Below are 25,291 nucleotides of genomic sequence, written 5' to 3'. Positions count from 1 at the left end.
ATTTTTTTAATTAAAGTAAAAGTCATAAAATAAAATCAACCATTTTAAAGGATCTGGTTCTTTGGTGGCATTTGGTATTTTCAGAATGTTGAGCAACAATCACCTCTATCAAGTTTCAAAATAGATTTATTACCCCAAAATAAAATCTCCTATTCCTTAAATCAATTCTACTTTTGTCCTCCACATTGCCCCAGGTAACTACCAATCTACTGTCTGTCTTTATGGATTTACTCATTCTTTGTATTTGATTTAAATAGAATCATACAATGAGTGTCCCTCTGTGCCTAACTGATCTCACTCAGCACAAAGTGTATTCAGTTCAGTCACTCAGTCATGTCCAACTCTTTGCAACCCCATGAACTGCAGCACACCAGACCTCCCTATCATCACCAACTCCCGGAGATTACCCAAACTCATGTCCATTGAGTCAGTGATGCCATATAACCATCTCATCCTCTGTCATCCCCTTCTCCTCCTGCCTTCAATCTTTCTCAACATCAGGGTCTTTTCAAATGAGTCAGGTCTTCGCATCAGGTGGCCAAAATATTAGAGTTTCAGCTTAAACATTAGTCCTTCCAATGAACACCCAGGACTAATTTCCTTTACGATGGACTGGTTGGATTTCCTTGCAGTCCAAGGGACTCTCAAGAGTCTTCTCCAGCACCATAGTTCAAAAGTATCAATTCTTCTGTGCTCAGCCTTCTTTATAGTCCAACTCTCACATCCATACATGACCACTGGAAAAACCATAGCCTGAACTAGATGGACCTTTGTTGACAAGGTAATGTCTCTGCTTTATAATATGCTATCTAGGTTGGTCATAACTTTCCAAGGAGTAAGTTTATTCATACTATAACAAGTATTAGAATGGCATTCCTTTTGGATGCTGAATCCCATTGTATGTGTATGTCATATTTTATTTAGCCATTCTTCTGATGATGGACATTTTGTGTGTTACCACACTTTGGCTAATATAAACTGTGCTGCTATAAATATCTGTGTATAAGTATTTGTTTGCAGACTTCTTTTCAATTCTTTTGTGTTCACAGCTAGGAGTGGAGTGACTGAGTCGTATTAAAATATTTGTTCAACTTTATGTGGAGCTGACGGTTTTTGTTTGACATTTTGGAGGAGATAGTTGATTTAAAGACTTTGTCCAGTGAGTTTATTGTTTATGCTTAGTCAGGGAAAATTTCTGTTCATTTCTAATGTTAATGGGCCATACATTTTTTGTTTCTTTGTATATTTTATTTATAATTTGTTGTTGAAAAGTATACATTTAGGTATTAGAGTGTACTAACTCTAGAAATCAGATTCTTCTCCTCTCCAGTGTTTTGTTTCAGTTTTATTTTCCTCTCATTTGCTTGCTTTGGGATGTAGCTGTTTGATTATTTAGCAATTTTCTTTAACTAGTTTTACAGGCTGTATTGTTGTCAGATAAGCTCTCTGAAGTCTGTTCCTTTAGATGATGATCAATTAGTGTTTGGATAGAAATTTTCTTGACTGTCTGGGACAACAACAACAACAATAAAATAAATTCTTAGTCTTTGCAGTTTGACTCTGTTTGGGACACTTTTCCAATTTTTAAGCAGGGTATTTACAAATCTGCCTCTTCCTGCTGATATCAGGTTAAAAGAAAAACAAAATGAGGGTTTTCTTTCTCTGTTCTCCGTATTTTGTTGTTTTTGTTTGCTGTTTTGTTTTATTGTTTGAACAGTCATCCTTTCCTGGGCTGTGTAAGGCCTTCTAGGTTCCAAGTCAATGGGGTACTCTCTAATGCCCTTAATTCTCCAAACATTCTCTCTCCCCAGGTTTTCTTCACAAGATGTCAGCATATTTATTGCTTGCTTCAGTAGTAATCTTTGCCGCAGGCAGCAGCAAGTTATTCTTTGGCCTTTCACTGGTTTTGAAGTATGTTCTATGCACAGCTACTTTTCTACCCCGAGGGACTTCCACAGAAGGGAAAACAAATGCAAGCTCCATGCCTCAGTCCTTCGGGGAGTGCTCAGACTGGTCAGAACACACAGATTCAGTTCTTAGAAGCAAGGTCTGCTCTGCTCCCTCCAGAACCAGAGGGCAGGGTCCCACATAGGGAAAAACAGACTGCTGACTTGAACATTTTCTAATCTGCTTGTTGCTTTTGCAGTAAGGGGTGAATTGAATTAGGACAGAAAAGAAAAAATTCTTGCCAAGCTGGGGAGTAAGATGGAAACAAAAGTAAATAAAATGCTGCAAAGCTTTTCTAAGATTTTGAAATAACTGATTCCTCATTTAGTGTTTGCTTATTTACTATAAATCTTTGCCTATTTTCCAAAATTCTGATAGCTTTGGCTTTTTTTTTTTTTTTTTTTTTTTTTTGGTGGGAGAGTTATACCTGTGATGGGACAAATTCTTGGAGCTACCACTCAACTATTTCCACTAGATCACTGAAATACTCCCTAATTTTTTCATTCCCCCCTCCCAAGCTAAAGCCTTTACCCTGAAGAGTTCCTATTAATTTCTCTTGAAACACTGCCTATCACTGACATGAAGTACTAGAAATACTCTTTCTCTCTTATTCTTTTCTCTTCCAAATTTGAAATGATCAGTATATTTCCCAGTCACCTTTAATACGCTAGTTGTATATACTGGGCCAAATGACTTAGACTTGGGAATTATATAAAGTTATATTTTTTGAAATGTATATTCAAACATATATACTCACGCACATACATATATACATACATGGAAATAATATGCATGACTGTCAAACAGCAAAGAAAGGACAAGTTTTAGTACCAACGATGTTTTGAAATTTTTTCAAATGCTATTTTTAGCTGTCCTATTTGGAAATTTGGAAGTGGGACATGAGAAGGCTCACTTTATAGCATCTTCAGCAGTTCCATCCATCTTTATGTAGTCTATGAGCTTCTGAAGGAACTTTGAATGTCAAAGCCTTAGAGGCCAAAGAAGGAGCCCAGAGTCACTCCTTCTTTATCCCCTGAGGGAAAATGACTGATATCACCCTGGTGAGACTCAGAACAATACAAAATTGAAGGTTAAAATTTTGTGTTTAAGTTTATTTGGGATTTGACCAAAGATGGAAGAAAATTTTTACATTGATTTATATAGCTATCAGCAGTAAACAATCAGCCTGGAATTCTCACAAGAGACACAGGAGACACGGGTTCGATCCCTGGGTCAGGAAGATCCCCTGGAAGAGGTCATGGCAGCCCACTCCAGTATTCTTGCCTGGAAAATTCCATAGAGAGGAGCCTGGCAGGCTAAAGTACATGGGGTCACAAACAGTAGGACATAAAACTTCTTATGATATCAGTAGACCACAAATTAAGTGTGTGCATTTCTAATACAGCAATATCTGCCCAGATACTTACATAAATTGACTTTTTAGAAAAATATAATGCAAAAATATGTGTAATTAAATTATCAAGGGTTTTGTTTGTTTGTTTGTTTGTGTTTCATTTGCATGGTGTACAAATGCAGACCTAAAATTTTAGCTAAAATAATGAATTATAACTACAAGTGCAGTATTAAAAAGGTAGCAGTTATATTTTAGAGTTTAATGTTAGGGTATGAAAAAAAAAAATTACTTCAGGTCTGTAAGTTTCCAGAGTGTTCTGTGGCCACTACCCTGCAAATACACAATCATAAATGAAAATTCACTTTCACCTGACTTTAGTGAAGTGAAATTATAAAATATTATCTTAAAGTTTTTTGACACTCTTCACAAAGTGAAGAATCTATTAATATGCCCTTTTTCATGAATCTAAGCCTCTATAGCTATTTGGCTAATATTTGATAAAATTCACCTGTGAAACCATCTGTGCTGACCTTATATTTCTGTTGTTCTTTTCTTGTGGGTAGGCATTTATATTTTGGGGATGATTTAATTTTCAAATTAACTTTCTTTTCTTGATGTTAAGACTATTCAGACTTTCTATTTTTTTCTTGAATTAGGTTATTCATTTCTGTCTCTCTCAGATTTTGAGTTGATCAGACTTACTATTTGATTGTAAGCCAAGAAAAGGCTGCTTCTGCTTCATTATAGCTTCATTCATGGATGGACCTGAATGTTTAAGGAGAAAAGAAATTCTCTCAATAAGCAAAAACATCAGTCATTCATTTTATGTGGGAAGAAGCAGGCCAATGAAAGAATAGATACAGAATCATGTATAGTTGTAACTAGCTTAGCAGATTTGTCAAGGATTTCTGAAGAGCACATAGGAATGGTGTATTATATGATCTTTGTAGTAGGTTAGTATATCATGATTCCCAACAAAAGGTATTAACGATGCGCTGAACAATGAAATGGACAAAGACATCAGTTATCTGATATCACATAGCCTCTGTCACTGACCACTCTAGTGCTAGAAAATGGACACATAATTGGAGTACCCAATATGGCAGAGATAGAGACTATGAATAGGCTCAAAGACATAATCTCCAACTGACCAAGGCAGGCCTAGCTGCTACCGTAAGCACAAAAATTCAATACAGAACCCCTGATATGGCACCATGCATGAAGAGTCTACCTGGCCTCTTGGAGGTAAGTTAATCACCAGGGGGTCCTGTTACATTAGAAGAGGATGGCATTCTTATTTCAGGTATAACTCCTGTCTGCCAGGCCTTAATCAGCACCATTATTTGAGCATTAATGGACTACTATGTGACTAGCATTGCCTCAGAACCTACTTTGGAGCAAAATACTGTATGACTTTGCAGTTTACTATGGAATCTATTGGTCTTTTTACACACACACACACACACACACACACACACAGAAACTGCTGGCAAAAGAGAGCAATGCAAGTGTAACAAATAATGTAAGGTACAGTAAATGTGCCGATTTGGAGATGATACCCTGCCAGTGTAGAATACTCTTTTCCAGTAGGTAATTATTCCCTAAATCTGCAGCCCTTATTTGATACTGTGATAGCCAAAAGTAGAATATATGCATCTGAGAACTAGAGGGTTGAAACTAGCATTAAGCCTGCTTACTCTTACTTCTAGTGACCTACGTAGGGGAGTTTTGCTTATGTCTCCATTTTAGTTTAGAAATCTGAGCTTCCCTTAGGAGAAGCCCTTCATCATGGTATGCAGCACAGGTCCCTTTAAAATTTCAGCTAAACTCTACTAAAAGTGTTACTATCTCATCAGGAATAGTTGATCTTGGTCATGAGAAGGAGGGTGGAAGGATGTTATGAAATGAGGACAGAAAGCAGCTTGCTTACCAGTCATGTGTGACACTACCTGGGTACATCCTCTGGGTATCATTTACCTAATTGTGATTATCAAAGGCACAAATACAGGAGGCTGAGCGGGGTGTGCTGACTAGGATCTTGGGTTCCACTGGGAAATGCTTTTGGGTCAACACACAACTTAAGTCCCAAGAGGGAAGATGCTTATCGAAAGTGAGGGGAATCCAGAATTGATGAAAAAGAGGAGACAATTGAATTGAAGTACAGCTTCAAAACCAGCTACACGTGTGGGCTTGAGACTTATCCTACAAAATTTTCTGTTGCAGTTTACCCCAGGAAGCATGACCAACACAACTCTTAGGAGAAGAGTTTTCAACTTATTATGTGAACTATGTGGAGTAGAAAAAAGCAAAAGGTGGATTGTGATGACTGTCCTGGGTGCTACCAAAATTTACCCTTCAGTCCTGAAGTCTCATTCACTTAGCCACTGAGTGTTTTTCTGACAGACAACTTTCTACTGACTTTCATTCTGTGAAATTGTCCTCAGCAGAAGAAAGTTGCCTTACTCTTCTTGACCAATCCCAACTCCCCAAATAAAACACTTCTTCCCTGGGATACTCAGCATCAAATGACTTGGTGTGAAGGTGTACCCACCTGATTCTTTACTTTGAAACAGGAATATTCTGAAGAGTAATCCAAACAGTGCTGCCTACTAGATTGGTCAAGAACTGGTTCATTGAGACCACATCACAGTCAAATCCTCCCTTTGCCCAATTCACTTCCTCATTACTCTATATGTGTCAATTCTCAACTAAATACTCACATACACATTTCCAACTTTGAGCCTGTTTCCTAGGAAATTCTATCTAATATACGGACAAGGTGAGGTTACACATAAAAAACAAAACTTACGCCAAATATAACTCTGTTCTAAGTAATTCAACAGGCAATAGCAATTGACCATTTTCTCTGATTTTACACCAGACAGGACATAGGGTATATTCAGATTAAAATAATAAATTTAGGCATCATAATATGATAGATTATAGGGTTAATTATTTCTGAGTAAGAGGTTCATACCTGTGAGTCTATTACCTTTATTATAGTTAAAAATATAACTCAGTGATGATGCTGGTCACATTAGGACGCTGGAAAAGAGTAAGCAGGAAGTGTTCATCTTCACTGCCAATACTGGAAAAGAAATAGGAAAAGTCATCTGTTAGTGACTTCTGCCTTGTGAAAAAGTGACACACATTTCTGAGAGGAACCTAAAGTTGAAAACTAAAACTATTTTAGCAAACAGAAACCCCCTTGGAAGTACGAAAAAAATTGAAAGTGTTAGTCACTCCAGTTGTGTCTGACTCTTTGCAACCCCATGAACCATAGCCCCCACTAGCTTCCTCTGTCCATGTAATTTTCCAGGCAAGAATACTCGGGTAGGTAGCCATTCCCTTCTCCAGGGGATCTTCCTGACCCATGGATCGAACCTGGGTCTCCCGCATGGCAGGCAGATTCTTTACTCTCTGAGCCACTTAGGGAAGCCCCTTGGAAGAATGAGTTACTAAAAACATTTAAAAGCATAGTACAAAAAATAGAAAATTCTTTCCTCAACTTATTAAATAGCACCACACTGTCTTATGAAGTGCACTAGGCTTCTCCAGTTATCTAACCCTTTTAAGTGGCCTATTTCCTGCAGAAATAAAAAATTATTAGAGCATCTAGTTCAGGTTTTCTTACTGAAATCTCCCAGTCAATTTTAAAGGATTATTATGGTCAGAAAATATTAACAAAATTATTGCTAACTTGACAAAATTGGAGATAACTCTTCTTACTGGATAACTAAGTATGAAAGTTCCAAAAACCGTTTGTTAGCAGTGACTTTAAAACTATTATTTTTCTTTAACTGTGGCACTTACCTTTTTTGCTTTATTTTAAAAAATACATAATATTGACAATATACTTACTGAATTCATGAATATTGGAACCCAAAGCATTCATTTAGCTATTAGTGAAAAAATAAATTTCACAGATGTGATAGAAAGACTGCAACTCAAGTTATCTGGGTGGAAAAAAACCGTGAGATAATTAGGATTGGATAATGGAGGCCTAAGATAATGAGGGTGGAACTGGCATTGCAGGAGAGGCTGCCTGAACCTCAAGTCCCTTGGCTGCCGAGCACAGATTGGATGACTGTTGGCCAGAGTCCAGGTGGTCAGAAGCAGCCAACTGTGTCTTTAGCCAGCAGTGTTGAGTGCTCCATTTCCCCAAGCACAAAGGACAGTGAGAGGTTAGGAAGTCTTATCTTTTCAACAGAAATACATGTGGACATGTCCCCAGTAGACTCAGCCTTCCTCTAGATGTTAAAGTTTAGGACAAGCAGATGGTGATTCTGTTAAATACCTTGCATTAGGGAATCCATTCTTTTGAAAAGAAAAAAAAAAAAAAAAGCAAACTAAAATCTTAAGAATAGAAGGCATGGTCTAGGTTATCATTATTTTAAATGATGCATACATTTGACATGTTTGGTGTCAAAATATTTTTTAAGCTATGAATTATGCAGTCTTCTGGAAAAGAATTTAGAAGCTCAGTTTCTGATGATTGTGGTAACTGAATAAGAACAACCAAATTGGCAGATTGCATTGAAATACATTTTCTTTCAGACAGGTATTGTAAGATGGTCATAGAGAAACCCTAGCATATTGTTTTATGGTTATTGAAACATTGAATGCATCACTAAAACTGTAGCCAAAGGTTTTTCATAGAAAAAAGTTGTTGGATTGCAAAGCAGCAATGTATTTGCAGCCAAGGCAACAGCTGATCACAGTGGCTCTAAAGAATGGATGGTCCTTTAGAGTCACCCAGTTTGGAGGCTAATGTGCTGAGCCTCTGCAAAATCGCATCTTTCAGTCACTGTATATGGACATGTGCCTAGAAATAAGCAAGATGTTGGACAAGACAGCTGTCTGAGGCTGAGGCAATTTCCTAGAGAGAATTTCATTTGCAAGCTGTCAGTTAACAATATCTCCAATAGGAAAACTTTCAGTCCAGTTCAGTTCAGTTGTTCAGTCGTGTCCGACTCTTGGTGACCTCATGGACTTCAGCGTTCCAGGGTTTCCTGTCCTTCACCAACTCCCAGAGCTTGCTCAAACTCATGTCCATCGAGCTGGTGATGCCATTCAATCAACCATTTCATCCTCTGTAGTCCCCTTCTCCTCCTGCTTTCAAACTTGCCCAGCATCAGGGTCTTTCCGAATGAGTCAGTTCTTCACATCAGGTGGCCAAGCATTGGAGCTTCAGCTTCAGCATCAGTCCTTCCAATGAATATTCAGGACTGATTTCCTTTAGGATTGACAGATTTGATCTTCTTGTGGTTCAAGGGACTCTCAAAAGTCTTCTCAAACAATACAGTTCTAAAGCATCAATTCTTTGGCACTCATTTTTCTTTATGGTCCAACACTCACATTCATACATAACCACTGGAAAAACCATAGCTTTGACTACACGGACCATTGGTGGTAAAGTAATGTCTCTGCTTTTTAATATGCTGTCTAGGTTTCTCATAGCTTTTCTTCCAAGGAGCAAGCATCTTTTAATATTGTGACTGCAGTCACCATCTGTAGTGATTTTGAAATCCATGAAAATCTGTCACTCTTTCCATTGCTTCCCCAACTATTTGCCATGAGGCGATGGGACCAGATGCCATGATTTTTGTTTTTTGAATGTTGAGTTTTAAGCCAGCTTCTTCACTCTCCTCTTTCACTTTCATCAAGAGGCTCTTTAGTTCCTCTTTGCTTTCTGCCATATGGGTGGTGTCATCTGCATATCTGAGGTTATTGATAATTCTCTTAACGGTCTTGATTCCAGCTTGCGGTTCATCCAGTCCAGCACTTTGCATGACGTACTCTGCATATAAGTTAAATAAGCAGGGTGACAATATATAGATTTGATGTACTCCTTTCTCAATTTGGAACCAGTCTGTTGTTCCATGTCTAGTTCTAACTGTTGCTTCTTAACCTACATACAGATTTCTCAGGTGGCCTTGTGTTCCCATGTCTTTAAGAATGTTTCACAGTGTGTTGTGATCTACACAGTCGAGAACTTTAGTGTAGTCAATAGCAGAAGTAGGTGTTTTTCTGGAACTCTCTTGTTTTTTCTATGAACCAATGGATGTAGGCAATTTGATCTCTGGTTTCTCTGCCTTTTTGAAATCCAGCTTGAACATCTGGGAGTTCTTGGTTCACCAACTGTTGAAGCCTAGCTTGGAGAATTTTGAGCATTACTTTGCTAACATGTGAGTTGAGTGCAATTGTGTGGCAGTTGAGCATTCTTTGGCATTGCATTTCTTTGGGATTGAAATGAAAACTGATCTTTTCCTGTCCTGTGGCTGTAAAAGATTAAAAAGTTTTCTTTATATAAATCAAGAATTCACCTTACAAGCTTCAACACAATCTAAAATATAAAGTGAAAGATTAAGCACCATTTTTTTTCTTAGACATGCATCATAAAACATTTGGGACAACCATTAGATATTTTGGCATTTTTAAAAGTATTTGATGTTTGATCTTTTTTTGTTTGTTTTTAGTTTGGTATGAGATTTAATTCAATGTAATGAGTTACAGGGAGAAGGACATGGCAACTCACTCCAGTGTTCTTGCCTGGAGAATCCCATAAACAGAGGACCCTGGCGAGCTACAGTCCACGGGGTCACAGAGTTGGACACGACTGAGTGATTAACACACACACACAATGTGTAACACCAAAATATTGCCCGTTTTTGGATCCATTTTATTCAATACTAAAAGGCAACTTTCCCTTGCATTATGAAATATAATAATTTAGATACTCATCTGCTTGTAATTTCCAGATATATTGACTTTCCAATAAGTCTAAAATGTCTAAGATGAATAGAGTATAACCCCAACTTAGAATAGAGCCTAGGATATTAGATAAGACCATTTCTTGAGCAATTTAAATGTATAGATAATAAGATCATGATGTAATTTCTAATATTAGTAACAAAAGAGCTGTTTTTATTCAGGAGATGTTTTCTTGGATAGGATTGCCAAGAAGGTATAAGAAAGGAAAAGTTTAAAAAAAATACATTTGAGATTTTTCACTTGGGTTCCTGAGTATGTTGTCATTTTTCTAACTAAAACATGTTGGGGGAAAAGGAAAGGGTTTGGGCATTTGAGATGGAAGAGTAGCAGTCTCTTTCAAATATAAGTAAAAGAGTAAATAGCAAGATGGATATCAGCATTAGAAATATATCCTGAGGTATAATAACAGAATCTATGAGGGCAAATAATCAAAAGGAAGAAAATGTACTCTGAGAAAAGATTATATAACAGAGGTTTGGTGGACATTTCATGCCTGTTGAAAGAAAAAATTAACAAAATGTATATGAAAAGCAACAACAAAGAATGTTGGACCAATGTGTAGTCAGAGAGGTATAATTAGATTGGAAATACTTCTGTGAAAACCAAGAAAGTAGGAATTAATATTTTGTTGTTCAGTCACTCAGTCCTGTCTGATTCTTTGCAACCCCATGGACTGCAGCATGGCAGGTTCCCTGTCCTTCACCATCTCCCAGAATTTGCTCAAACTCAAATCGATTGAGTCGGTGATGCCACCCTACCATTTCAACCTCTGTTGTCCCCTTCTCTTTCTGCCTTCAGTCTTTCCCAGCATCAGAGTCTTTTCCAGTGAGTCAGCTTTTCATATCAGGTGGCCCAATTACTGGACTTTCAGCTTCAGCCTCAGTCCTTCCAATGGATATTCAGGACTGATTTTCTTTAGATTGACTGGTTTCCTTTAGATTGACTGGTTTGATAACCTTGCAGTGGGGACTCTCAAGAGTCTTCTCTAGCACCACATTTCGAAGGCATCAATTCTTCGGTGCTCAGCATTTTTTATTGTCCATTTCTCATATCTGTACATCAGTTCAGTTCAGTTGCTCAGTCGTGTCCGACTCTTTATGACCCTATGGACTGCAGCACGCCAGGCCTCCCTGTCCATCACCAACTCCTGGAGTTACTCAAACTCATGTCCATGGAGTCGGTGATGCCATCCAGCCGTCTCATCCTCTGTTGTCCCCTTCTCCTCCTGCCCCCAATCTCTCCAAGCATCGGGGTTTTTTGCAGTGAGTCAACTCTTTGCATGAGGTGGACAAAGTACTGGAGTTTCGGCTTCAGCGTCAGACCTTCCAATGAACACCAGGACTGATCTTCTTTAGGATGGACTGGTTGGATCTCCTTGCAGTCAGGGGACTCTCAAGAGTCTTCTCCAACACCACAGTTCAAAAGCATCAATTTTTTGGTGCTCAGCTTTCTTCACAGTCCAAATTTCACATCCATACATGACCACTGGAAAAACCATAGCTTAGACTAGACGGACCTTTGTTGGCAAAGTAATGTATCTGCTTTTTAATATGCTATCTAGGTTGGTCGTAACTTTCCCTCCAAGGAGTAGGCATCTTTTAATTTCATGGCTGGAATCACCATCTGTTGTGATTTTCGAACCCCCAAAAATGAATTCTGAGAGTTTCCCCATCTATTTCCCATGAAGTGATAGGACCAAATGCCATAATCTTAGTTTTCTGAATGTTGAGTTTTCAGCCAACTTTTTCACTCTCCTCTTTCACTTTCATCAAGAGGCTTTTTAGTTCCTCGTCACTTTCTGCCATAAGGGTGGTGTCATCTGCATATCTGAGGTTGTTGATATTTCTCCCAGCAATCTTGATTCCAGCTTGTGCTTCTTCCAGCCCAGGGTTTCTCATGATGTACTCTGCATATAAGTTAGATAATCAGGGTGACAATATACAGCCTTGATGTACTCCTTTTCCTATTTGGAACCAGTCTGTTGTTCCATGTCCAGTTCTAACTGTTGCTTCCTGACCTGCATATAGGTTTCTCAAGAGGCAGGTCAGGGGGTCTGGTATTTCCATCTCTTTCAGAATTTTCCACAGTTTATTGTGATCTACACAATCAAAGGCTTTGGCATAGTCAATAAAGCAGTAATGGATGTTTTTCTGGAACTCTTGCTTTTTCGATGATCCAGAGGATGTTGGCAATTTGATCTCTGGTTCCTCTGTCTTTTCCAAAACCAGCTTGAATATCTGGAATTCATGGCTCATGTATTGCTGAAGCCTGGCTTGGAGAATTTTGAGCATTACTTTACTACATAGCTCCTGGAAAACCATAGCTTTGACTATACAAAACTTTGTAGGAATTAATATAAGGCAGAGTTTATGAATGTTATAAAATAATGTGGTAAGGTGAAGAAAAATCTTTACTTGAAAAATATGTTACATGTTCAGATTATAAATATAGTCATCTCAATATGCAGGTTCATTTTGAAAGTGGTAGTGTTGATCTGATGAAAGAAGCTAAGGTGAAATATATCTAGGACATATTTTAATGTCTCCTACAAGGTAAGTAAAATTCAATAAGTACTCTATCAAAAATTTCCACCATAATTCATGAGAATGGTAATTTAATAAATACCATGATTATGAGTATGTTACTTTGCATGACCACAAGGATTTGGCAAAAGTACTAAAGTTTATAATCAGTTGACCTTGCAATTGAAACAATTACTGTGGCCTAGTTTGAACTGTGGTGTTGGAGAAGATTCTTGAGAGTCCCTTGGACTGCAAGGAATCCAACCAGTCCATCCTAAAGGAGATCAGTCCTGGGTGTTCATTGGAAGGACTGATGCTGAAGCTGAAACTCCAATACTTTGGCCACCTCATGCGAAGAGCTGACTCATTGGAAAAGACCCTGATGCTGGGAAGGGTTGGAAGGGGACGACAGAGAATGAGATGGTTGGATGGCATCACCGACTCAATGGGCATGAGTTTGAGTAAACTCTGGGAGTTGGTGATGGACAGGGAGGCCTGACATGCTGCGATTCATGGGGTTGCAAAGAGTCAGACATGACTGAGCAACTGAACTGACTGAATGTCTGAGTGTAATCACATTAGCTTTTTAAAAGCAGATTATTTTCTCCAGTAGGGAGCAGAAAGGGAATTAAGGGAGATTTAAAGTGTGAGAAAGACTAAACACACAGACACTTTTTTTGGAGATATATTGGAAAATGTGAAAAAAGCTCTAGGAGGCCTCTATTGGCTGATGTCCAACATGTGAAACAGAACCTCAGAATGACACCTAAGAACTGGATAAATCATTGATACATGAATATAGAGCAAAACTGAATAACGGTATTTTATATTTCCTGATTTTAATAGGAATAACATAAATATGTCAGAGAATAGCATTTTCTTAAATTGAGCACCACAAAGTATTTAGGGATAAAGAGGCATGATATATCCAAATTATTCTAAAATGGTTAAAAAAAAAGTGTTACACACTAACACATAATTACAACTGTATAAAGAGAAAGAAAAACAAAAAGAAGGAAACAGATTGAGAAAGAGAGAGAAGAAGATAAATCAGGTGGGACAAAAATATAAACAATTGGTGCATCTCGGTAAAGAGTCTCTATGAGACTCTTGTATTAATCTTGCAATTTTTCTGATAGAATCATATTAAAATATTATTTAAAAAGAATGAAATAATGTCATTTGTAGCAACATGGATGTATCTGGACATTATCATACTCAGTTAGTTGGGAAAAGGCACATATTTCATGATATTGCTTATATGTGGATCAAAAGATAGTAATAACACAAATGAATTTATATACAAATAAGAAACAGACACACAGACATTAAAAAAAAAATTATGGTTACCACAGAGAAAAGGGATGAAGGATAAATTAGAAATTTGGAATTAACATATACACACTACTGTAGATAAAGTAGATAACCAACAAGGATCTAACTGTATGACACAGGGAATTCTACTCAGTATTTTATAATAACCTATAAGGGAAAAGAATATGAAAAACTATATCTATGTATGTATCTATCTATCTATATGTATAAATTAGAGATACAAAGGGAACTTTTCATGCAAAGATAGTCACAATAAAGGACAGAAATGGTATAGACCTGAGAGAAGCAGGAGATATTAAGAAGAAGTGGCAAGAATACACAGAAGAGCTATACTAAAAAGATCTTCACAACCCAGATAATCATGATGCTGTGATCACTCATCTAGAGCCAGACATCCTGGAATGCGAAGTCAAGTGGGCCTTAGGAAGCATCACTATGAACAAAACTAGTGGAGGTGATGGAATTCCAGTGGAACTATTGCAAATCCTAAAAGATGATGCTGTGAAAGTGTTGCACTCAATATGCCAGAAAATTTGGAAAACACAGCAGTGGCCACAGAACTGGGAAACGACCCTTTTCATTCCAATCCCTAAGAAAGGTAATGCCAGAGAATGCTCAAACTACTGCACAATTGCACTCATCTCACACACTAGCAAAGTGATGCTCAAAATTCTCCAAGCCAGGCTTCAACGGTATGTGAACTGTGATCTTCCAGATGTTCAAGTTGGTTTTAGAAAAGGCAGAGGAACCAGAGATCAAATTGCCAACATCCGCTGGATCATCAAAAAAGCAAGAGAATATCAGAAAAAACATCTACTTTTGCTTTATTAACTGTGCCAAAGCCTTTGACTGTGTGGATCACAGCAAACTGTGGAAAATTTTGAAAGAGATGGGAATACCAACCACCTGACCTTCCTCCTGAGAAATCTGTATACAGGTCAAGAAGCAACAGCTAGAACTGGACATGGAACAAGAGACTGGTTCCAAATAGGAAAAGGAGTACCTCAAGGCTGTATATTGTCACCCTGTTTATTTAACTTATATGCAGAGTACATCATGAGAAACGCTGGACTGGAAGAAACACAAGCTGGAATCAAGATTCCTGGAAGAAATATCAACAACCTCAGATATGCAGATGACATCACCCTTATGGCAGAAAGTGAAGAGGAACTAAAAAGCCTCTTGATGAAAGTGAAAGAGGAGAGTGAAAAAGTTGGCTGAAAACTCAACATTCAGAAAACTAATATCATGGCATTTGGTCCCATTACTTCATGGCAAATTGATGGGGAACCTGTAGAAACACTGATAGACTTTTTTATTTTTGGGGGGCTCCAAAATCACTGCAGATGGTGATTGCAGCCATAAAATTAAAAGACACTTGCCCCTTGGTAGAAAAGCTATGACCAACTTAGACAGCATATTAAAAAGCAGAGACATTACCTTGCCAACAAAGGTCCCTCTAGTCAAAGCTATGGTTTTTCCAGTAGTCATATATGGATGTGAAAGTGGGACTATAAAGGAAGCTGAGCACTAAAGAATTGGTGCTTTTGAACTATGGTGTTGGAGAACACTCTTGAGAGTCCCTTGCACAACAAGGAGATCCAACGAGTCCCTCCTAAAGGAAATCAGTCCTGAATATTCATTGGAAGGACTGATGCTGAAGCTGAAACTCGAATACTTTGGCCACCTGATGCGAAGAACTGTCTCATTGGGAAAGACCCTGATGCTAGGAAAGATTGAAGGTGGGAGGAGAAGGGGACGACAGAGGATGAGATGGTTGGATGGCATCACCGACTCAATGGACGTAAGTTTGAGTAAACTCCGGGAGTTGGTGATGGACAGGGAGGCCTGGCGTGCTGCAGTCCCTGAGGTCGCAAAGAGTCACACATGTCTGAGTGACTGAACTGAACTGATATACAAATAAATAATTTGCTCTATACCTGAAGCTAATGCAACATTATAAATCAACTATACTTCAATAAAAATAATTTTAATTAAAAATTAGAATATTATAAAAGAATGAGACATTTCATTAAGAAATATGGTAATATGCAACAGATACATAGCTTACTAATACATGCTTGATATGAAATTCTATGTCATCATCATAAACATGTAACCTGTAAAATTTATGAATATGATGATTAATGTAAAGATACAGAAGTTTAAAATACCAAGTACATCTGTTACAATATACAATTATGTAATAACAAAATATACTTTCTTGTGAAAATGTAATAACATTCAAAATCTCATAGTGTTGTATTCATGCCTTACAATTCTCCATCACTGATGGGGTAACTAATAAACTAGAAGGTAACATAGGATCCTCTGCTCTACTAGTTACTTTGAGAAATCATTTTAATGGCTTTGGGACCTCGGAATCAGCCAGCCTATAAAGTCTTCACATCACTAATGTAACAGAAAACTAGTCATGTAAGTTACTTTACATGAACTTCATGTGTCAGTTAATAATGTTTGAACTGTTTACTATCAACTAATGCAAAGTTTCTAAGAAGTGAGAGATGAGAGGGAGGAAGATGAGCGCTACTTACAAAATGGGAATTGTGTTCCATTTAAAGATATTTTATGATTGGATATCATCAAAACAGAAGAATGTTATTACACGTCTCCTTGGACACCAGCTCGTCAGCATAATGTTTTCTGTTTCCTTCGTTATAGCTATCAGAAAATGATTTTGGATATTGGGGTCTTTTAGTGTTTTTAAGCAGTCTTTTGTATGGAAAATATGCTGATCAAAGTTTGTAAATAACACGTGTATTTTTACAGGTTATAACCTGTGAATAGCAGGTTTATTTCTTTGATTAGTCACAAAACTGTTCATATTTAATTTTACCACATAATCTCCTCAAGAGGGTAGAAGTTTTAAATGTTTATTGCTACATGCAAATGAATCTCTGCTTTCTTTTACTCATTTAGAATTTTCCTTCCCTCTTTCTGCTTTCTACTGCATTGGCTGCAGGTCTTTCTATAAGCTGTTTAATCTCCATTTTATAAAGAGATAGAGTGTAACAGAAATCAAGCCTCCCACTACTTGCCTCAATATGCACCAAGAAGCTTCATGCCATACCTCACCCCCAGCACATATTTTCAGAATAAATCTATGACCTTAAAGACCATGCAGCCACCTCCCTTACGAAAGCATTGAGTTTTCTATTTATTTATTTTTATTGGAGTATAATTGCTTTACAATGTTGTGTTAGTATATGCTATACAATGAAGTGAATCAGCTATCTGTGTGTGTGTGTGTGTGTATACACACATGTTTATCTCCTCCTTCCTGAATCCCCCTTTCCTCCCCCCCACCCCAGTCATCTCACTCCTCCAGGACATCACAGAACACCAGGCTGAGCTCCCTACGCTATACAGCAGCTTCCCACTAGCTATCTACCTCATACATGGCAGTGTATATATATCAACACAGCTCTCCCAGTTTGTCCCAGTCCTCCTCCCCGCTCCACGTCCATGTCCACATGCCCATCCTCTATGCTGCATCTCTACTCCTGCCCTGCCAAAGGGATTGTTGGAAATCCTATTTATTACACATAATACCTGTTATTTTTAGCATATATTCCCCAAAAATGTACATTCACTGCATACATAGCTCTTTTGTCATGTTAATGGTAGACAGAGTCTATTCTGGACAGCAGAAGTTAAGGGATGAGTATTAAACATAATCTAAAACATTTATAGACAAATAGCACTTCACTGCATAATCATTTTTTATATTACAATCTTTGTCTCTTTTGAATCTACAGTCAAATATATTTCATGTTACTCATCTACTTACAGTTGAGAACTACATCCTTTTCTCAAGAGCCAAATGTGTGCTAACTGTAAATGTCATCATCCTCCCAACAGAAAGGAAAACCTAGGTACATAAAAGCACTGTTACAAGCTCTTAGTGGAATGGCAAGAGGCTGAACAAAAATGGATTCAGGCTCTCTGAAACAAGTAGAGGACTCATTTGGCCCCATGAGAGTTGTTGTAATCTTAAGTAGGTATGACTTAATCATCTTTGTGTTTAAAGCACTCTTATGAAGCAGAAGATTATCCCCATTTTCTATTCCAAGATTCTTGATATACTGGCTATAAAACATTTCTATTTCATGATAAATATGTGTTCTATGTTTAAAGATGGAAATGGTTGGCTAGAGTGGATTCTCTTAGGTATAGGATAGAATACTAGATTCCAGTCTATTTTTTTCTGAACTCCATGGGACTGCACAATTTTATAAAAGTATCAGAATACTTCAATATCATAAATTAAATTACTGTATATAATTTTGCTAATTTCTCAAAATTAAACAAATTTTGTATATCTACCATTCCATTACTGTCCTTTAATGCATAATTTGATATTCTGTAATACAACAATCAAACAAAAATGTATTCTGTTTAAGATTTTTAGGACAATTAGAATCCTCATTCTTTAGAACAAGGTGAATGTTTAGCAGCACACTTATTTCCTCGTGAGAGAGGGGATTGTGTTACTTCCCTTCATTTTACTGACAAGCACCTTTTTGAGAAATCTGCTGTCATTTTGCTCCACAAATTTGAGTTGTCTAACTGCTGACTTTAATGATGCAGTATTTCCTTTGTAAAATTTTCTTTTATACTGAATGGACTGATCATTAACTTCACTGTAAGGACATAATTTGCCCATTTTAATGTATCTTCAACTAATATATCTGTGTGAGTATAACAGCTGGTAGTTCCTGAAAGATGGCAAGATTGTAAAAACTCTACCTGAGTTCCATAATTTCATTGATTTCTCTCCCTTATCACATAAAACCCAGCTTTAAAGTTTTATTTTGCTGTTATGCCAGTGTCATAGTTATTTTGTACACAAATACATCCATGGTGTATGAAGGTTACATTGGTGGAGCAATTACACCAGATTGCACAATAGTTTGTTAATGCTCTATTACTTTTGCATGCAAATAGCTAAAATGAAGAGCCTGAAATTCAGTCATTTTAGCTGTACATCTCCAATTTAATTTGCTCTTTTTAAAAGTTTGCTCATCTACATTTTTTAGTACAAATATTTCTCATTTTCTTTTCTTTCTCTGTTTCAATTGAAAATGCCTGAACATTCTGGTTCATGAGTGTATGAAAAAAGATACTGTGTTGTTTCTTTGTTTCCCAGCAAGTCAAAAGGTTGAAAATATTCTCATGTTTTCTGCAAATCCTATACATATATTTAAATAAAATTTCAATATATATATTAGAGCAAGAATTTTAAAATAGCAAACACATGATAAAGATCTAACGTGAATAAGTTAACTAAATTTAATGTATACCAAAGAAAGCATATTCTGGAGAAAATAAATTTCAATTGTAAGATTCAAGGTATTTACTGTAAGGATGCGATCCATTTTCCTCTTGTGTACTTCCTTTACAAGCAGAGTGAATGGAGGACAGGCTATTTACTTAACACTGTCTGAAAACAATTGCTACTCATTATAAGTTCAATATTTACTTAGATGCCTTAGAACATGGTGGAAAAATACGTAGCAAAAATAGTCCCCATCAAGTCGAGGGTAAAAGAACATACCTATCTTGTCATCAGAGTAATGTTTACTGGCAAATTCAAGGATGCACATTTATCAGAAGTTTAATCATGCTTGAGTGCTTAGGTTTCTTAACTCACTGAATCATATCAAATTGCATTGCCAAGGAACATTTTTGAGCACAAAGTTGCAGTAATAAACAGCGATTCTTCTTTAAGGACCAGGAAAATATATTTTAGTTATTAGGAAAGAACTTATTTGTGTTTCTTTTAAGTAAAGCCCTTCATGAGAAGTAGAAAGGAGGAGTTTGAAACAGTGATGAAGTGTAATCATTATAACCTTTGTTGCCCTTGGTTCTTGGCTTTTTGTGCCCACCAGATAAAATAATAAGTGGGATATTTATTTTTATTACATATGCTGCTTATTATTTTATTGTGGCTCCCCTGAAGCTATGGCTTCATTTTGGAAGCCAAATGAAGTTGCTAAGAAGTATCCTGACATTGCATAAAACAGAATTCCAGTTAAATCATGGAATTAAAGCAGAAATTGACTGTCCTACCAGCACAGAGCTGGAAACACACATTCATGACCATAACAAAGTATATATTTATCCAAAAATAATATTAGGCATGGGGGATGGTACAGAGACAGAGCACTCGGATAGGGAAGGGGAACCATGTTGTCCTCATAGTAGAGTGGAAACACACAGAAGTGGAGGCCCAGAATATGGAACAATAAAAATGTGGCTTAGATAAAGACTTTTATTTATGCTGTCTCTAAATTATCACCAATTTTTACTAGGATCTTTTTACCAGTTTATTGCAATAACCCATTCCTTATTCACAATATTTAGTTGACTAGAGAAAATATATTTTTTAAGTTTTTCTTTTACTTTCTTTTTTTTCAAATTTCCAAGATATTCTCATTCAGGCAGCAAGGTAGGAAGACTGACTTTGCACATCCCTTCCTCCACACTCTTGGCCTCACATGCATAACAACCACCAAAATGAATTAATGTAAGGTACAAGATCTGATCATTAGATCAGGAAGAGCCCCTGGAGGAGGAAATGGCAACCCACTCCAGTATTCTTGCCTGGGAAATCCCATGGACAGAGGGGCCTGGTGGGCTACAGTCCATAGGGTCACAAAGAATCAGACACGACTCTTAGACACAGAGCACACACACACACCTTTTGATGAAACCCACAGACCTGATTCTACAGTAAGGGCTTTCTCTTCTGTCTCTTCAGATGTGAAGATTCCCAAGAGAACGTTTAATCTGTTTGTTTTCGTTTTTGTTTTTTTCTATTTTAAGCCATCATTTTCCCTTACAAAGCATCCTTAAATGCCACCATAATTACAAAGCATTTTATTAAAAGCTCAGATGAACCTATTTGCCAAGCAGAAATAGAGACACAGACATAGAGAACACACTAATGGATACCAAGCGGGGAAAGAGGGTGTGGGATGAATTGGGAGATTGGGATTGACATATATATGCTACAGATAACTGATGAGAACCAACCATAGAGCACAGGGGACTCTACTCAATGCTCTGTGGCGACCTAAATGGGAAGGAAATCCAAAAAAGAGGGGATTTTTTTTATACATATGGCTGATTAATTTTCCTGTACAGCAGAAGCTGGCACAGCATTGTTAAGCAACTATACTCCAATAATTTTTTTTGTTTTATTTTTTACAAAACAGCCTCTCAGCTTTCACCAACACTTATTCAAAGTTCTTCCAGCTTCCACTCACTCTCCACTTCCAATGCTATGCTGACATGTGCACTTTCTGTTACAGCAGCATGATATTCTCATCCCTAAAATCTGAGTTATTACTGCATGAAAAATTAAAAGTTTAGAAAATGAATACTGACTCTTTCCAGCTTCTCTGAGTCAGAAATTCAAGGGTGACTTAGTAGTATGATTCAGACTTAGGATCTCATGAAGTGGCAGCCAAGATGTCAACCAGGGCTGTGGGTGTCTGAGGTCTAGGCTGCAGCTGAAGAAACTGCTTGCAAAGTGACTCACACTCATCACTATTGGCTAGAGGCCACAGATCTTGGTTGTGTGTAGGAGGTCTCCCTTTTCTCACCTCACAGGCTTCCTCATGGGGCTGCTTGAGTGTTCTTAAGATGCAACGGCTGACTTTCCCCAGAGAGAGTTGCGTGAGAGACAGAGAGGTTGAGAGAGAGAGAACTAGAAAATACTCTTCACGTCCTGACCTCAGTAGGGACATGCTATCGCTTCTTCTGTGCCCTATTGATCACACAGAATGAGCCAGGAACAGTATGAGGGGAGACTACACAAGGCCCAGTACAGAGAAGTGGGAATTATATGAGGCAATCCTGAAGATTTGCTGCCAAAATCTCCTTAATGTTTTTATCCTCTAGGATAAAGTGTGGCCCTTTATGGATTCTCCCTTTTTCTATAATATGAGTAATTTTCTATAGAAGTATAGTTGACCTACAATGCTGTGTTAGTTTCAGGTGTATAGCAAAGTGATTCAGTCATACGTACACATGAATATTTTTTCAGATATTTTTCCCTTACAGATTATTACAAAATATTGAGTATAGTTCCCTGTTCTATACAGTAGATTCTTTTACTTATCTATTTTGTATATGGTGGTTTAGTCGCTAAGTCTTGTCTGACTCTTGTGACCCCCTGGACTGTAGCTGGGCAGGCTCCTCTGTCTATGGGCTTTTCCAGGCAAGAATAGTGGAGTGGGTTGCCATTTCCTTCTCCAGGGGATTTTCCTGATCCAGCAATCAAACCCGGGTCTCCTGCACTGCAGGCAGATTCTTTACCAATTGGGCTACTAGGGAATTCCCATTTTATATATAGAGCTGTGCATTTGTTAATCAAATGTATGATACTGCCTACTTTATATAGTTAATATACTACTATAAGGTTCATCTTTTTTGCCTTGTTATATGGCATTGTCTCCAATTTCTAATTATTTCCTACAGATCAAAAAGTAATTTGTAGAGACAAAGGGGTCCTCTTAAGAAATGCTCATATAAATAAAAGTCTGGACTCACTGAATTGAAGAACTGATTAATCACCTGTCTACTGACTGGATGCACTGTCCTCCTTACTGTGAAGTAGTCCTTAGAAAATATAATTTTTTGTGGTTTAGATTTTGGTCTTATTATTTCTTCCATATTAGAGCTACTCATGTTTCTAGATCTTACTATTTCTAGAATCTGTTACTCTTTGCCTCTCCCTGCTGCTCTAGACAAACAGTAGCATTTACCACCTAGACTATCCCAATGGGCCTCCTACCTAATCTCCCATTGTGCTTGTGGTCAGTGGTTCAGTCATATCCAACTCTACAATGCTATGACTAGCCCGCCAGGCTCCTCTGTCTATGGGATCTCACAGGCAAGAATACTGGAATGAGTTGCTGATTCCTCCTCCCAGGGCTAATCCCCCATATCTACACATTATTCTCCTTCTTATGGTCAGGTTGCTGTTTGTTTGTTTTTTTTAATTTTTGGTGTTGTTGCTTCTTTTTTTAACATGCTATATAAAATTGCTTCTCTGGGAAGCAGATCACTGTCCCATAGGCTTCCCTTATGATGATTTTTTATGGCTTACCTCTCCATACACAATTCCCCTGCACATATAAACACACAGACACACACACACACACACACACTGTATCCCCATTCTTTTCTCACAAAGCATTTTCTGCTTCATCATTTTGCTACAGCCAATCCAGCCTTTGTGCACTTCCCTACAGCCCCAAAGCACCTCTGCTTTGGGATTCTCAAGCTGCTATCCCTGCCTGAACTCATTTCCCCAAGAAGGTGTCACTCCATCCTATATTTATGTTTCTATTCACTATGACATTAACAGAGGGAACTCTAACCACTCTGTCTTAAATAGCATTGCATTTTCTCATTCTCCCCTTTCCACTTATCCAGCACTATTTTTCTTCTAATACATTTGACTACCAGACATTTTTGTACACTTATTTTATGAATAAATTACTTTGTCTCCTTAATAAACCTATGCTCCATAAAATAGGGACTATTGTGAACTGTCCTGTTCTCAGCAGCAAGTTATTGCTCATTGTTGTTCAGTCCCCCAGTCGTGTCCAACTCTTTGAGACCCCATGCACTGCAGCACACCAGGCTTCCCTGTCCATCACCAACTCCTGGAGCTTGCTCAAACTCATGTCCATCAAGTGGGTGATGCCATCCAACAATCTCATACTCTGTCATCCCCTTCTACTGCTGCCTTCAATCTTTCCCAGCATCAAGATCTTTTCCAATGGGTCAGCTCTTCGCATCAGGCATCCAAAGTATTGGAGCCTCAACTTCAGCGTCAGACCTTCAGATGAATATTCAGGGTTTGATCTCTTTACTATCCAAGGGTCTCTCAAGAGTCTTCTCCAACATAACAGTTCAAAGGCATCAATTCAGTACTCAGCCTTTTTTATTGTACAAATCTTACATCTGTACATGACTACTAGAAAAACCATAGCTTTGACTGTATGGACCTTTGTTGGTAAAGTAATGTCTCTGCTTTTTAATATGCTTTCTAGGTTTGCCATAGCTTTTCTTTCAAGGAGCAAGCATCTTTTAACTTCATGGCTGCAATCACCATCTGCAGTGATTTTGGAACTGAAGAAAATAAAGTCTGTTACCATTTTCATTGTTTCCCCATCTATTTGCCATGAAGTGATGGGACCAGATGCCATGATCTTCATTTTTTGAATGTTGAGTTTTAAGCCAACTTTTGAATAGTGCTTATAATGCCCTACTGTCTGCTCAGCTTCCAGTGAAGTGAATCACTGCTCAGCTGATTTTCCAACATCAGCTACAGTTTTCATTCAAATTGAAAATAACTTGAAGGAAAAGTCTGTAGTCAGGTTGTACTTCTCAGATCCATAAATGCTCCTGCATACTCCCAGTTATTTAAATGTTAAACAAAATCAAATTTGCAAAAAGAACAGAGAACAATCTACTATTAGGTATGGGTTTCTATTTAAATATGGGTTATACTATGTAGTTTTGCATCACAATATATTTTATTTCTTAAGACTCTAAATCAGCCTATAGATTTTTGATAGCTATTTTTTTGAAGAATGGAAATGAATCAGATATATTGTTAAATTTCATAAAGAATTCTTCTATTTAAAAAAAAAAGAATTCTTCTCTTACAGTGTTTTATTCTGGCAAATTCTATCTCTCCTTTTTTTCTTAAGTTAGACTTTTTTGTGAGTGATTGCTTTTTAACTTAACTTTGCATTTATATCAGTTACTCATGTAATATTTGGTTCCTATAACTACAGAATCTGGTAACCATCTAACAATCTGTTCTAGTCTGAAACAGACAAGAGAGTTCTGAGAACTATCAGCTGTAACTTTACATCTGTCTAGTTTAACTTTGGATTTTAGTTTAACTTTTGATTCATGTTTAATGTGCTTCTAAATATTTAAATGGGTTCTCCCTGGAGTGCTGTTTGAGCAGCTAAACACTTAGATTCAATTAAGCGCTCATAACAAAGGCCTACCTAGACAGGGATTCCTGTTATCTCCAGCTAAATTTGTAACCACAAAGCAATCTTTACTTCTCAACATCTATTTTTTATGAGTCTTGGTTTTCATGGTTCTTCACCCTCATGCCTGCATTAAAGATGACTGGGTCAGAATCATCTCAATCAAAAATGTATATGGCACTTGAAAATCTCTGAGCAAATACTTGATGTCATTTCATTAATTGCTTAATGAGGAATAGCTCTTGACTTTAATAGATTCACAGTCCAGTAGGGTATATAAACATATGCAATAATTTCATGTAAATATCTAC

Source organism: Odocoileus virginianus, chromosome 14 (assembly GCF_023699985.2).
Source record: "Odocoileus virginianus isolate 20LAN1187 ecotype Illinois chromosome 14, Ovbor_1.2, whole genome shotgun sequence".
NCBI lineage: Eukaryota > Metazoa > Chordata > Mammalia > Artiodactyla > Cervidae > Odocoileus > Odocoileus virginianus.
Note: the sequence above shows the minus strand (reverse complement) of the source record.